This window comes from Cimex lectularius, unplaced genomic scaffold, assembly GCF_000648675.2.
Source record: "Cimex lectularius strain Harlan isolate CLEC.00 unplaced genomic scaffold, Clec_2.1 scaffold142, whole genome shotgun sequence".
NCBI lineage: Eukaryota > Metazoa > Arthropoda > Insecta > Hemiptera > Cimicidae > Cimex > Cimex lectularius.
The window spans coordinates 724,514-739,086 of record NW_019392729.1 but is presented as its reverse complement, the minus strand read 5'-3'; the positions used below and the strand labels follow the sequence as shown (position 1 = coordinate 739,086).

The 14,573-nt window shown below is 34.1% G+C and overlaps 1 protein-coding gene across 2 annotated transcripts in view; it reads right to left on the bottom strand.

Annotated features, from left to right (window-relative positions):
- Positions 1-14,573, bottom strand: part of LOC106666991 (neuroligin-1-like) — a 641,234-nt gene that overhangs the window by 18,319 nt on the left and 608,342 nt on the right. The gene's annotated exons all lie outside the window — the stretch shown is intronic.

Genomic DNA, 14,573 nt, shown 5'->3' with positions numbered 1-14,573 from the left:
CTACATTTATTTGATTCAGTCAGCTGAACAATTAGTTAGTTACCCTTCTGTGGAATAGGAATACACACTATTAACGAACACCTCAGACAGAAGGACAAAAAGAAAATGAGCGAACTTTGGAATTCACTTATTGGACATAGACAAAACCAAGAATCTTCTAACCAATTTTGGCAAGAAAGAAATCACAGAATGGGTCAAAGGAAGCAGGAATAGACTGCGAATCCTAACAGGATTCCTGACAGGACACTGTAGATTAAATGGACATCTAAAGAAAATTGGAATAATCCAAGATGGCACATGTAGATTCTGCAAAGAAGCAGAAGAGACACCAACACACTTACTAACAAACTGCGGAGCTACATTAGCCCGCAGGAGGAAGTGTTTTGGGATGTACAATGTGACCATAGAAGAACTACAACCACTGAAACCGGGCCTATTAATCAAGTTTCTTGATGAAATAGGACTCACCGATGTGCTTTAGGCAGAGCACAGGGGATACAATAGCTCTTAAAGGGCGCAGTATACCATACCCTGAATTATTATATCTATCTATCTAGTTACAGCGCACAATGTGGGGGATGTACTTGGTACAATGAAGTGGAAATATACATACTGGTACCAGACCGCATCTCTCGATCTCGAAATAATCATTAATGAACGGTCACTAAACACCACACCGTATTACACTTGTTCATTAAAAACGTTCAATTTGCTAATTAATACACCTGACTTTGTTTCATAAATTGAAACCAAAACATTGTCCACATTTCCTATACCGTAAAATTACACTTGAAATGTATTAAAAGATGTAAATCACTACCAGAACTCAGAGTCCTGAAAGTACTACTAAAAGAGACCTTTGAAAAAAAAATTCATGTACATAGATTCGAAAAATTCGTATTGTATATTTCTTAACTACCTATTGTATATAACAGGTTAGAACTAAATGTGAAGTTTTGTATAATTAAAACATGTATTATTAAATAGGTATAAAGAATTAGCAAAAAAAAAGCCAAAAATCATACCTTGCACACAAATCTAATTTCTGTAAATAATTTTGTAAATAGTAATCATGTAAACATCAACTCTGACGGGTGGATTATTAAGATAGAAGAAGAAGAAGAAGAAAAGTAACTTTATTCTGGGACTGGTGTCCCCTAAGAATAATTTACATGAACTAAATAAAGGAAGTTCCTTCTATGAAGTTAAAAGTAAAAAAAAAAAAATAAATCTTTGCACAATGTATACCAATAAGGCAGGAGAGAAGCAAAAATTACGAGAATATTAAACAAAAATAACATCAAAAATAATAATAAATAAGATCAGAGGAGAACCGCTTTATAGATTATATAGACTTATTATTTATAATATATATTATTCTATATTATTTAGATAGATGGCCAAAATACACATGTTCAATGTGAAGCCTGATGGACGGGGGAAAAATACGCGTATCAGAAAAAGCATTTATAGACTACTTAAACAGTAAATGTTCGAAAGATCTGGCATTTTCACAAAAGAGACCTGGCGGTAGAGTTATATACTAATAAAAGATGTTAATTATAAATATTTACATAACTATAAATAATAATTAAAATTATCGATCTTTTTCAATCTCCAGATAATCCTTCTGTTGGTCTAGCAGCCAAGAAATGGCACGTCACTTTTTTTGATAAATTTTGTTTTATCTACAGTTGTGCCAGTTTTTCTGTAATAAATACATATTATCCAACGAATGAATGAAAAAAGAATTTCAATTTACAAAAAGAAAATATATTTTTCTAAGGTAGTGTTAACACGCATTAAAACAAAATCACTGTAAACCGTCTGTTGGAGGTGGTGGCCGGCTGAGATTCCCTTGAATAGAAAATATAATGTGGATACTGAAATAATAAAAAAAAACATTAAGCAAATAAAATTAAATTAGAACTATGAGCGCTTCTCGGTATAAAATTAAAATGCCTCTGCTGCCCTCCAGTGCGCTCTTTATAAAATCGACCCGATCTGAACAATCCAACGAATAAAATTCTGCAAGCAAATAGGCTCAAAAAAGCTCCAGTAGTTCGCAAACAGAGAACTCGAAACTGAAAGAGTAGGCCACTTATCCAAAAGATGGAAGACGTTCCTCGGAAATAATGAGCAGCGCTCAGAAGAATCATTTCACAGAGGGAGGTACTTAGTCCAGGTTGTATGTGGGCTTAGACAGGGCTGTGTCCTTAGCCCTTACTGTTTTCGTTATTTATTAATGAATGTCTTGATGCTTCAGATTTTGTAATTCGTTGTTCTAGTGTAGTAATTAAAAGTCTTTCTATGTTGACAGTGTAGTCATTCTGCCACCTATTCATCCTCATCGCAAAGAAAACCGACGCTCGAAAAATTTAGATATTCGTAGGGGGATGGCGTATTTAGCGCTGGTTCTTTGGCGGCAAACGAATTGATGTTGTCATTATAAGTATCTAGGGGTCATTCTCACCTCAAAAAGAAAATTTATACGGCGATATTTGCAATATATTCTGCCTGGTCTAACCTTCCCTCAAACTTTTCATTTACTCCTATTATTAAGCACGAGGTTTTAAGGCAGTGAGTTGCTGCCAGAGCGGACCACGAAATTAGTGAATTTAATGAATTAAAATGAAGTGTACTTCACTAAAGCTCTTCGTGGCCATTTCATTTGTCGTCGAGAATCCAATCCGATTACACGACATTTGAAAAATGGCAAAAAGGAGGGAAAATTCAAAAGGTGGGGTTGAGATGGGAAGTTATTGTCCGAGTGGATTGAAGTCACGATAGCTGAAGTGGTAGAGCAGCGGCGTATCTAGCCGAAGATCGTGGGTTCGAATCCCGCTCGTGCCATTGACTTTTTTATCTCAACTAAAAACCTTAATTAATTGAAAGATAGAAACGTTGGCATGATAAAGAAATTTTTTTTCTGAAACCTACATCACACCAGACCGCATCTCACGATTTCTAAATAAATATCGATTAACGGTCACTAATCACCATACATTCGGTCTAACGTTGAACGTGGTCCCGAATTGGATTTTAGATCTGGTAGATTTCTATTCTACAACGAACTTGATCTTTCATCAAAGGCATTTTTCGACTTAAGGAATACTAGTTTAAAGTTGTCATTTATTAAAGTAAATTGGTTCTTTAAACCTAGGTGTGAACTATCTAACTTCTTAAAGAAATATTATTATTATTTCATCAATGTGGAATTAATGTAGTATTTCCATTTCATTTTACTAATTGTGATGCAAGACCGGTGTTTAAAAACCAAAAATATAAAAATCTTATTTGGAACATTCACTAAAATATAGTTATCATTTGTTATCTACCTTGTGCCAGTGTCGAAGAGAGCGAAAGATTTTATGAAAGGATAAAACACGCATGTTGTGTCCTACAAATAGAAATTTATGTTATAAATAAAACTTGTATATTTGGAACCCGAGGTATGAAATGTAGAAATCCCATAAAATATATACTATTAATACATGCCATTACAGTTTATTATAGTAGATAGTTTATCAATTTAAAAAGTAATAACTTTATAAACCAATTTATACAAAATAAGTGAGACTAAACTTTGTAACATGATAATTTTAGTATAAGTCAATGGGATGTAAATGGTATAAAATAACGCTCCAAGAGGCTGACAGTTTCTACGTTTTCGACAGAAAGAAAATTGGATTGCGCATCAATTTACTGGGTTGCAAATGGTCATCCGATACAATTTGATCCGATCCCTGTTGGATCATAGAATGAACATTTACGATAAACCAAGCCCCGTTTCGCTTACGTCTGACCAACGTTAATAATGCCATAAACGTCATTAATGTTGTTGTTTTTAATCCATTTTTTACCAAATATTCATAATTATTTTCTCGCTATGTAGTTTATTTCCAAGTCTTCAGAAAAATTAGCCCAATTAATTATTTTTCTTATTTAAAGTCGTGGCTGGGACGAAAAAGTTAGTATGACAAGTGGAATTCGAACACACGACCTTCGGCTAAATACAGCTCTAAACACTTCAGCTATCGTGACTTCGATCCACTCAGACACCAACACCCGATCTCGACCACCTTTCGAATTTTCTCTCTTTTTGACATTTTACAAATGTCACGTAATCATGATTCGATTCTAAGCGATTTATGACGCGGCCTCGAGGAGCTGTTATCGAAATGATTACTTCATTAATTATGATTATTCATATATGTTTAGCAAACATAATTAACCATATTAATTATTTGAATTAATTTTTTTATTTATCCAAGGTCTTGGTTGAGGTGAAAAAGTTATTGTCACGAGCGGTATTCGAACCCATGACCTTCGGCTCAATACGCCGCGCCGCTGCTCTACCCACTTGATCTATCGTGACTTTGATCTATTCGGACACCAACTCCCCATCTCAATTTACGACCTTTCGAATTTTCCCTCTTTTTGCCATCTTTCAAATGTCGTGCAATCAGGATTCGATTCCCAGCTACTTATAAACTGGCCACCGTGAGCTATTAGTGAAGTAATTACTTCTTTAATTATTACATTAATCTATACATTAAATTATGTTTAGCGTCACATTAATGACCATGTGTGGTGATTAGTGACCGTTAGTCGATATTTATTCAGAAATCGTGAGTTGCGATCTGGTGTGATGTAGGTTTCAGAAAAACATTTTCTTTATCGTGCCAACGTTTCGATCTTTATTAAGATCATCTTCAGGGCTCAAAGTGTTCGTCTTCTGTGTAATTGTGCCATTCTTGCGTGTCTACACGACGGTTTGTGTTATTGAAAATGATGAAAAATCAAAATGTTTCAACAGAACAAAAAGTAGCCGAGTGGTTAGCATAAGAAACATTCGGCTCGTAGGTCGTGGGTTCGATTCGATTGTCCCCCCGTCTTTTCTGGCCTTTTTTTCCCGATATATATATCCCAGACTGGCACTCAACACGACGCGCAACAATGACATATCTAAACAGAAAACAAACACTTTGAGCCCTGAAGATGATCTCAATGAAGATCGAAACGTTGGCACGATAAAGAAAGTGTTTTTCTGAAACCTACATCACACCAGACGGCATCTCACGATCTCCAAATAATAATAATTATTATATTTATAATTACTACTATTAGTAAATAATGGTTCTTATTAAATGGTAACGAATTCTGAATAATAAATATTAATTGCTCAAATTAATCAATCTTTTTATCTAAGTTCTTTGAGCTTGGGTTCCCTTGATGCTAAACATTTATTCCTCTAAACCCATACCTAAAATATAAAGATAAAATAATAATTAAATAAAAAGATAATTAAATCTAAAGGATAAAAAGAATAATTAATTGGAATAATTAATACGATCAATTTCGAACACTAAAAATTGACTGAAATAGAATGGAAAATTTGGAGGCTTGTTTTTTTTCAATAATTTTCTGAAATTTGGACTAAGAATTAATGGAGTTTTGAATGATAGTAGTAACTAAAACTAACACGTTTTAAAGCACCTAACAAAACCAGAAATCTTGAAAAAAAAAATTCGAAAACAAATGCCAGGATCTAATCTTCGACAGTTATTACTATGCCTAGAAAGAGAGGGAATTTGTTCAACGTATGACATAGATGCGGCAATGAAGAAATCAGCAGTGATGGAATGAGGACAGGTTAGTTAATATTCAGGGAGCGAGCTGTAGGGTTTCCAATATGTGGTCAGTCTCGAGCCCTCCTGAATAATGCAACGAAGGCCTACAAATGTCACGAAATGAAGAGTCAATGACGGCATTTCAGTAATAAGGAATTGTCAACGCCCCTGACCCGATGGAGCGTATCTAGTCTATATGTTGGAACAATAGAATTAAACCGCAATGGAAAATAAGGAATTTTTTTGTGTAAAAAGAACAAATTGTACTGCCCTGATCTGTCTGCTCACTTTCCCTAACTCCTAGGTAACTCTCCTTCGCCTAAAACGATCGATTTTGTTTATGGCTTGGTTCAGAATTAGTACATATTTATTAATTATATTTTCCTTTTTCCTTCTGGTTTTTGGACTAAAGCGTTCAGTAAAGAAAAAGTTATATTTTTTGGTGGGGGGAGAGGAAAGTTATATTACAACATTTTTTATTAACTATCGAGGCCAAATTTCAGCAATTGTGCTAGAATCTTTGATATTTTTATTCGTTTATTGCACCCTAATTGAATCGTTTTGTGGTTTTAAAAACTTACATCACAGCCTAAGTACTCAAGTTGTCAGTACATAATTACAGATAGACTGAAGGTTGTGCCGACCACCTGAGTGCTACGTTATCATGCAAGTTTTTTAAAACAAAAGTTGATTAGGTGTAATAAATTAAAAGCAAAAGATTACGGTGTTGTGTTCATAAGTAGTTACAGTGTGAATGTATGTTATTTATAAATAACATAAAAAAACATGCATTTATTAGTTTCTTAGTTTCTTACAGGAAATTAATTTGGAGTATATCATAACATTTACAGTCGGTTCATATTCAATTATTCTTTTAGGTGCCATTCTTCACGAATTTTTATATTTGTAAAATCAAAGAACTCAAAGAAATCAAAACACAGGAAAAAAATTCCACCCAATTGATTTTTTTTATTTCCTCGATAAAAGATAATTCTCCCTTTAATTTATCTAATTGCATTTATCAATGAATATTTGTTTATGCTATGTTTTAAATTGAGAGGTAAACACACTTAATCCTTAATCAAAACAGGGATAAAGTATTTTTCTATTTTTTTTAATGTAAGATCTTGGTTGAAATGAAAAAGTTAGTGTCACGAGAGGGATTCGAACCCACGACCTTCGACTCAATACGCCGTTGCTCTAACCACTTGCGGTATCATAATTTATTAATTTGTAGCAGAATACTTCCCCAATATTCTTCTTAATAATTTGTAATGATTTGTTAACTTTACAAAATCTCCTTCAATAGCTCAAGTGATTAGAGCAGCAGCGTATTGGGCCAAAGGTCGTCGGTTTAAATCTTATTTGTGACACTTGGTTTTTCAGCTCAACCAAAACCTCTCATTAAAAGTATAATTAATTAAAATAATAGTCAATTATGACTTCTAAATACATATATGGATTTATTTACAATCTTAACATTTTGAACCTTAAATTTATATTATCGGTTTTGGGTTTAATTTATTTGTAGTTTGGTCATTTCGGTCCAAATATCCTTGTTGTTTGGTCAAGAACACACGCCAACTAAAGTGATGGGTCTGTGTTACTGAAAAAGATGAAAAATCAAAACGTATCAACAGAACAAACAGTAGCCGAATGGTTAGCGTGAGAGACTCTTGGCTCATAGGCCCCGCGGTCGTGGGTTCGATTCCCACCGTCTGCTCTGGCATTTTTTCCCGTTATATATGCCAGACTTGCACTCAACACGACGCACAAGAATGACACATCTAAACAGGAAAACAAATTCTTTGAGCCCTGAAGATGATCTCAAAAAAGATCGAAACGTTGGAACGATAAAGAAAAAGTTTTTCTAAAACCTACGCCACACCAGACCGCATCTCACAATCTCCAAAAAATCATTATTATTATTGTAGTGCTGGAAATAAACAACAAATTATGTAAGATGCTTGGTAGTAAATACTAATTTTCTGAGTATATAGTAGTATGGAGAGAAATAACCAGAAAAAGGCATAAATGCCCCCCTCCCCCAAAAAAACATGAATTGTTGGCTTTTTTATGTAAAATATAATTTATAGTATGTGCAAATGTAAAGAGGTGAGGGATAACCTCAAAGGACGAAAAAGAGCACGTCCATCACTTCTTGATACACTACGATCTTGTGAGGACTTTTCGTGAAGAATGGGCTAACCTCCAGCAAAGAGACGTTTCTAGGCTGGTAGAAAGTATGGCGAGGTGTCTTCGAGATGTAATTAAAGCAAGAAAAAGGAAATTCGTGATATTGATTTTTTTTAACGAGGGTTTGCAACAGTAGAGGTCATATAAACCTTCAGGGTGCCGGTTTTTTGAAAAAGGTTACGTTTATACGTTTATAAGTATGTCGGGTTCGAACTTAGGGCCGCTGGATTCGAACCCGGGACCTTTACCTTACAGTGATGAGCGCCGTGCCAACGACTAAACCTTGCGGCCACCGTCGCCCCCTCCCTTGTGTTGTGTGTTCTTTGTCATTTAGTGTATTTACACAACTAGTCCAGTTCTTAGCAATCAGTTAGTAATCAAAGTTCCTCTCTATGAACGCTCAACTATCAACTCTGTCAACGCAAAAACTGTTGCGGCCACCGACGCCCCTATTGAAATATTAATTAAAAATCTAAAACCTATTTTAACGGTCCGTCTTTTCTTTCATTTCCTTTAGCGATTTACATTTCTTTTTAAATTTTTAGGCAAAGACTCAATTATAAAATATTGAAAAACATGAAACCTACATTAATATATAAAAACGTATACAAAACAAGTACTATTACAAGTTGGTGGAATTTTGTGCCTCTCAGTGTACATATGTTCAATTCTGTTTTATTAGCATAGATTCTACTGATGAGATGCTGGAGTAAATGCAGACAAGAGTCGTTAAACGTTTTCGAAAAAATCGGCCAAAACTATCAAATGGATTATATATAGGAAAGTTAAGCAAATAAATACAAAAATCATATCGGCAACGATGATTCTGTCGAATAAAAGAACGAACCGATGAAAGAGTAATGGAGCCGAAGGAAATCCAGTTGTATCGACTAGTCCGGACGCCATCGCTATGATCTATCACTAACATATTTCTCTTATATTTCTTGTAAAACGTATGCGGGGTGAAACACGTTTTAACGGACTTCAGAAAAAAGAGGATTCGGAGCCGGTTTGGCCATTCAGAATATTCTATTTATTAGGAAGATGGCTAGATTAAGGTTTCTTTTGGACAACCAGAAGATCACTACTTCCGACAAGGTCGAAATCCACCCTCACAAAGAGAACAAAGGAAAGCCGGATAGGGTATTGAAAATGATAGCAACACATCAAATAAAAAACGATCTAGAGGTCTCATTTTCTTAAAGAACAAAAATTAGCTCGTTTATTAGTGCTTGTTTCGTTAACTGTTTCGCCAGTTTTTCAATTATATTTGTGTTAAATGTAAAAAATGAGTATATAGTCTGGTGAAAAGAGCAAAACAAAGGCGATTTAATAATATTATAATCCGATCTACAGTTACCAGCAATTTCTAAAATGTCCAAACAAACAAGCATAACGTTGCATGAAGTCCCTAATGAGGATATAAATGCGAAGTGCTTTTCAGAACAAGACCGAATAATTTAACTAATGATCACAGATCCGACGAGATGAGACCGTTAACAAAAAATAATTTATTTCTTCCCTGTTCAGACCATTTTTCCGAAGGGTAAATTTAGTGACCGGTAAAATATGTTTAAAAAAATTGATAAACAGAATTTTACAAAAATATATCAGAATTGTCAAAAATATAACATTATGTAAAAAAACTTAACTGTCTATAATTGATCTTATTGGGCAAACAAAACCATGTAATTTTGTATATACTAGAGCTAAGATTGAATTACCTATAACCATTTCAAAAGCGTCCATTTTTTTTATTCATAGTGTTACAAATATTTAAAACTTACTGCTTTTAAATAGTAGGATAATTTTCCAGAAAGATGTAAAACCTCGATGGTGTTTCCATTGCATAAAAAACAGGACCACCATGAAATTATGAATTATCGAGCAATCTTGTTTATTGATATTATACATTAATTGATGTTGTAAAGAAGGCTAATAACTAACAAATTGACAGAATTTGTCAATTAGCAATTGACTTTGGTGTTATTGTCAATCACAACTGATGAAAGTGGTCAGTTGCACGAAGCGCTACGAGGTTTTAGAAGGGGATATTTCACAGTAAACAAATTGTTTACGTTATCCGTTGTTAATACCAAATTCAAAGAATTAAAAAAAAAATTCATTTTTTATTGACCTTAAAGCTGCATTTGACTATTTACACTCTTAAGCCAGAAACACACTTACCCGATGCTACGCTATGCGACGCTACCCGACGCAAATCCAAACTCCGATTTTCCGTAAGGTTGCATTACACCCGTGCACATCTACCCGATGCTATGCGGTACCCACTGTCCAGATTTTCGTCGGGTCGCATCGAGTACAGTCGAAGACAAAAGAACCGGACACTCATAGTTTTATTCAAACTACATGTATTATTGTCGTTATATTAATTACAACATTCTTGTTTTAATATAAACCAAATTAACTGTTATTAAAATTAATTAGTTTTTATTTAAAAAATTAATTTTAAAGGTTTGGTAGAAAATCAATCAAAACACCGGAATACGATTTTTTGATATAATGAATTTAACTAACAATTTATTGTACTCGCTTCGGCGGTACATATACTAAAATTGGAACAATTTATTACACGGTTTTGCTCATAAAATTTAATTAACAATTTATTTCATAGTTTTGCTCGTAAAATTACACCATTTTGTAATGTCGGGTAGCATCAGAACAGGACACTCATATTTTTTGTAGTTTATTTCAAACTAAGTACATGTAATTTTGTCGTTATATTAATTACAACATGTTATTTTAATGTAAACCAAATTAAACGAGATCAAAAATGCATAAGTTTTTATAAACATTGTTTAATTATGATGGTTAGGAGTAACTTTATTTAAAACAATTAAGTTTAACAAACAATTTATTAGATGGTTGTGCTCATAAAATTTAACTAACAATTTATTACAAGGTTTTGCTCAAAATAGTGCATTAAGAACAAAAGATGCGTTGCGATTGTGATAGTGATTATTGTGATAAACGCTGTGGACTGTACGCGATGTGTGCTTGCGTCGGATAGATGTGCACACCCTACCAAAACGTGGCAAGGCGTCGGGTAGCATCGGGTAGCGTCGCATGACGTACATAGGGTAAGTGTGTTCCCGGCTTTAGTCGCTTTTCACAAATTTATATAATTTAGGTGTATCCTCAAAATTTATAATTATTATAAAAATATTATTCAAACAATTTGGCTAAAAATGTATTTTCAGATAAATTTAGTAGAAATACGGATGTAAAACAAGGCCATATAGTGAGCCCAGTTCGGTTTGATGTATATACGGTTTGATATATATTGCGGGCGGGCCAAGAGTTGACGTATACATCGGCGAGACGATCATTCGGCATGATTAGTTTTTCCTCCGAATCCGAATGAGGCTATAGAAAGTAATCCAGGATGCCACAACTCAAAACCATCTACTAACTGCTAAAAATTCACACAGGAGGCATATAAGCCGAAGCCATCAATTTTCCTCCAAAATTCGACTACTCTAAAAAAATCTAATAAAAGTCTAGCCCACTGGTCTCCATTTTTGCAACCGACAACTGTCGCATTCATAATCTAACTTTTAACTCAACGCTGGGAACTAACCAGTGACTAACTCTAAACTCTAAACTGATTCGTGTGCAACTTCCAGTGTCAACCCAACTCCAATCAACTAATGACGGACTACTCCGTACGCTGTCAACCAATCATCAGGATGTATGGGACCCAGATGTTCTCTAAATGGGTATTCTTCTCTGTGGCAGCTATCACCATCTGGTATAATTTCGCCATTTTGAATTTCTTGAGCTGTCCATTGAAGGCGATTCTCGAGCGTCCAAGAAAGACAGAAAACGGGTTCCTTCGAATTTTAGATATTCTCATTCTTCAAAAATACAAAACATAATCTCAGTCCTTTCACGATATTTTTAAAAAACCAAACAAATAATTGAACTCTGTGTGGATTTACCGAAAATTCTGAATATCAAACTAAGTTAAGATTACAGTAAAAATTAATATAATTAACTCACATTTATCTAATTATCAAATTTTTTTAAACTTAAAATTTCTTATTGAAATGTTTTTCTTTTTAAAGGATAGTCTTCTTACAGCGTACAAATGATATGGTTAATCAGTGGGTGGTCTGAATGTTGGTAATTCTAAAATTGTTTCTTTTCTCAGATTATGTGCTACTTACCTTGTATTTACGAAATAAATGATTAAGAGGTAAGAGGCATGCATACTGGACCGTCTGGACTGTTATATTATATCCTTTTCAACAAAACACAGAATTTCTAATTCCCTGATTATTTCTTCTTAGGAACACTGGATCAAGGCATGGCCTTGATGAAAAAATCAAATTTAGTTGTTACTGCCAACCAGGTCAAAACAACCTTAAGACGGGAACACATTTACCTGATGCAACGCTACACGATGCGACCGGACGCCTTGCCACGTTTTGGTAGGTTGTGCACATCGAATGCGACGTCCAACTCACGCCACGTACAGTCATACAGTGTGCATCACACATCAGTATCACAATCGCAACGCTTCTTTTGTTCTTAATGCATTATTTTGAGCAAAACCATGTAATAATTATTAGTTAAATTTAATTGTTTTAAATAAAGTTTTCCGGTATTTTGATAAATTTTCTGCCTAACCATCATAATTAAATAACCTTTATAAAAACGCATGAATTTTAATTGGGTTTATATTAAAATAAGAATGTTGTAATTAATATAACGACAAAATTACATATACATAGTTTGAAATAAACTACAAAAAAATATTGGTGTCCTGTTCTGACGCTACTCGATGTAATTTTTTGAGCAAAACCATGAAATATATAGTTAGTTAAATTCTCTATATCAAAAAATGGTATTCTGGTGTTTTGAACAATTTTCTACAGTACCAAAATTTTTTTTTTTTAAATGAAAATAAATGCATTTTTGATCTCGGTTAATTTGGTTTATATTAAAATAAGTGTGTTGTAATTAATATAACAACAATAATATTTGTAGTTTGAATAAAAATATGAGTGCCCGTTTCTTTTGTCTTCGATTGTACTCCATGATACCCGACGAAAATCTGGACAGTGGGGATCGCAGAGCGTAGAGTAGGGTAGCGTATGGGGTAGCGCCATAGCATCGGGCAGATGTGCAAGGCGGTAATACAACCTTACGGAAAAGTAGACTTTGGATTTGCGTCGGGTAGCATCGGGTAGCGTCGCCTAGCGTTGCATCGGGTAAGTGTGTTCCCGGCTTTATATATGTCTACAGATTGACACATTTAAGTTTTTACAAGCGATATCAAATTTCCTTGAAGGCCGACTCATTCCCTACATTACCAAGGACTGTATTGAATACTGTCAAATCAGTTAAAAAGTGGTCGAAAATGAAAATAAAATATTATATCCTCTGTTAGTTTTGATTATCAAGTAGGGGATATAACACATATGATCAAGTTAAAAAAATAGTAAAGAAACCATGTTTCACTCCCAATTACATACTATTCCTTGAAACTGGGCAATATTTACTTTTTTTAAATCTTTTCAACTACATATATGCGAAGTATGCGTTTTCAATTATACAGGCTACAGATTTCTCAGAATAACAGTAAATTTGCTAACCGAAGAAAAAATGCCCTGTTCTTGTCAGTGATTGTTGAGATTAGTGCTAGACTAACTGCACGGCAGTTTAGATGAACTTTTAATTAGACGAGTAGGTGGAATGTTCAAATAGACAATATGATAAAACCATTGAAACTGCCGACATGCTAGGAGTTTATTATAAAAGTCATGTCACAAACCAGTACCTTTTATCAAGTACAATAAACACATTATATAAGAGCAATTTTTAAAATTATAAGTTAACTTCTAAAACTTAAATATATTAACGAAATGACGCATCTGTGTCAGCCGTTTAACAAAAATAATAGGAAGATGCCGTACATTTTATGCCCACTTGGCCATTTCTGAAATTTATTTTAAAAAATTGTCTAAGGTCACAAAAATAGTCAATATAAATTTTAAAATTTGCTAATTTAAAAAAACTGTGCTTATGTCGAAAAAGTGCATAAAAACCTATGAATATACACGAACTTTTTATTTAAAATTTTAATTACTCTACTACTAATGCATTAAATGGGGGCCGCGGTAGCCGAGTGGTTAACGCGTCAGATTCTCGGCTAGTAGACCCGCGGTCGTGGGTTCGATCCGCACCGACGCCTCTGGGCATTTTCTGACGCCTAAGGGGACGGTGGCCGCAACTGAAAGAAATTGACACATCAATGGAAGGAGCGGGATCAGATCTCAGCTACCCTGAATTTGGTCCCAACCCTCTTCAAAAATGAGTTTTTTCGATGAAAGAACACCGGCACACCGTGGGCTCAAATTCACACTTGTGTTGCGAGCCCCTAAAAATATGGAGCCAGGGATAAAGTACAATAAGCTGTACAGCTGCAGTGCTCAGGAGGGAACTCCTCCTGTTCCTGGTATCCATTGTAAAAAAATGCATTAAATTATGAAAAAAAAAATGCTCACCCAGTCACTATAATAAAGCTATTCATTCATTTTTTATATTGATAAGTAAGTATTAATCAACTTATCAACTATTTGCTGAGAGAAATTAATGGATAATAAAAAAAACACACCTTAAAAAATATTAAATTCACTAATTTTCGTGGTCCGCTTGACCAATTAATATCATTCAATTAATTAAGGTTTTTAGTTGAGATAAAAAAGCCAATGTCAA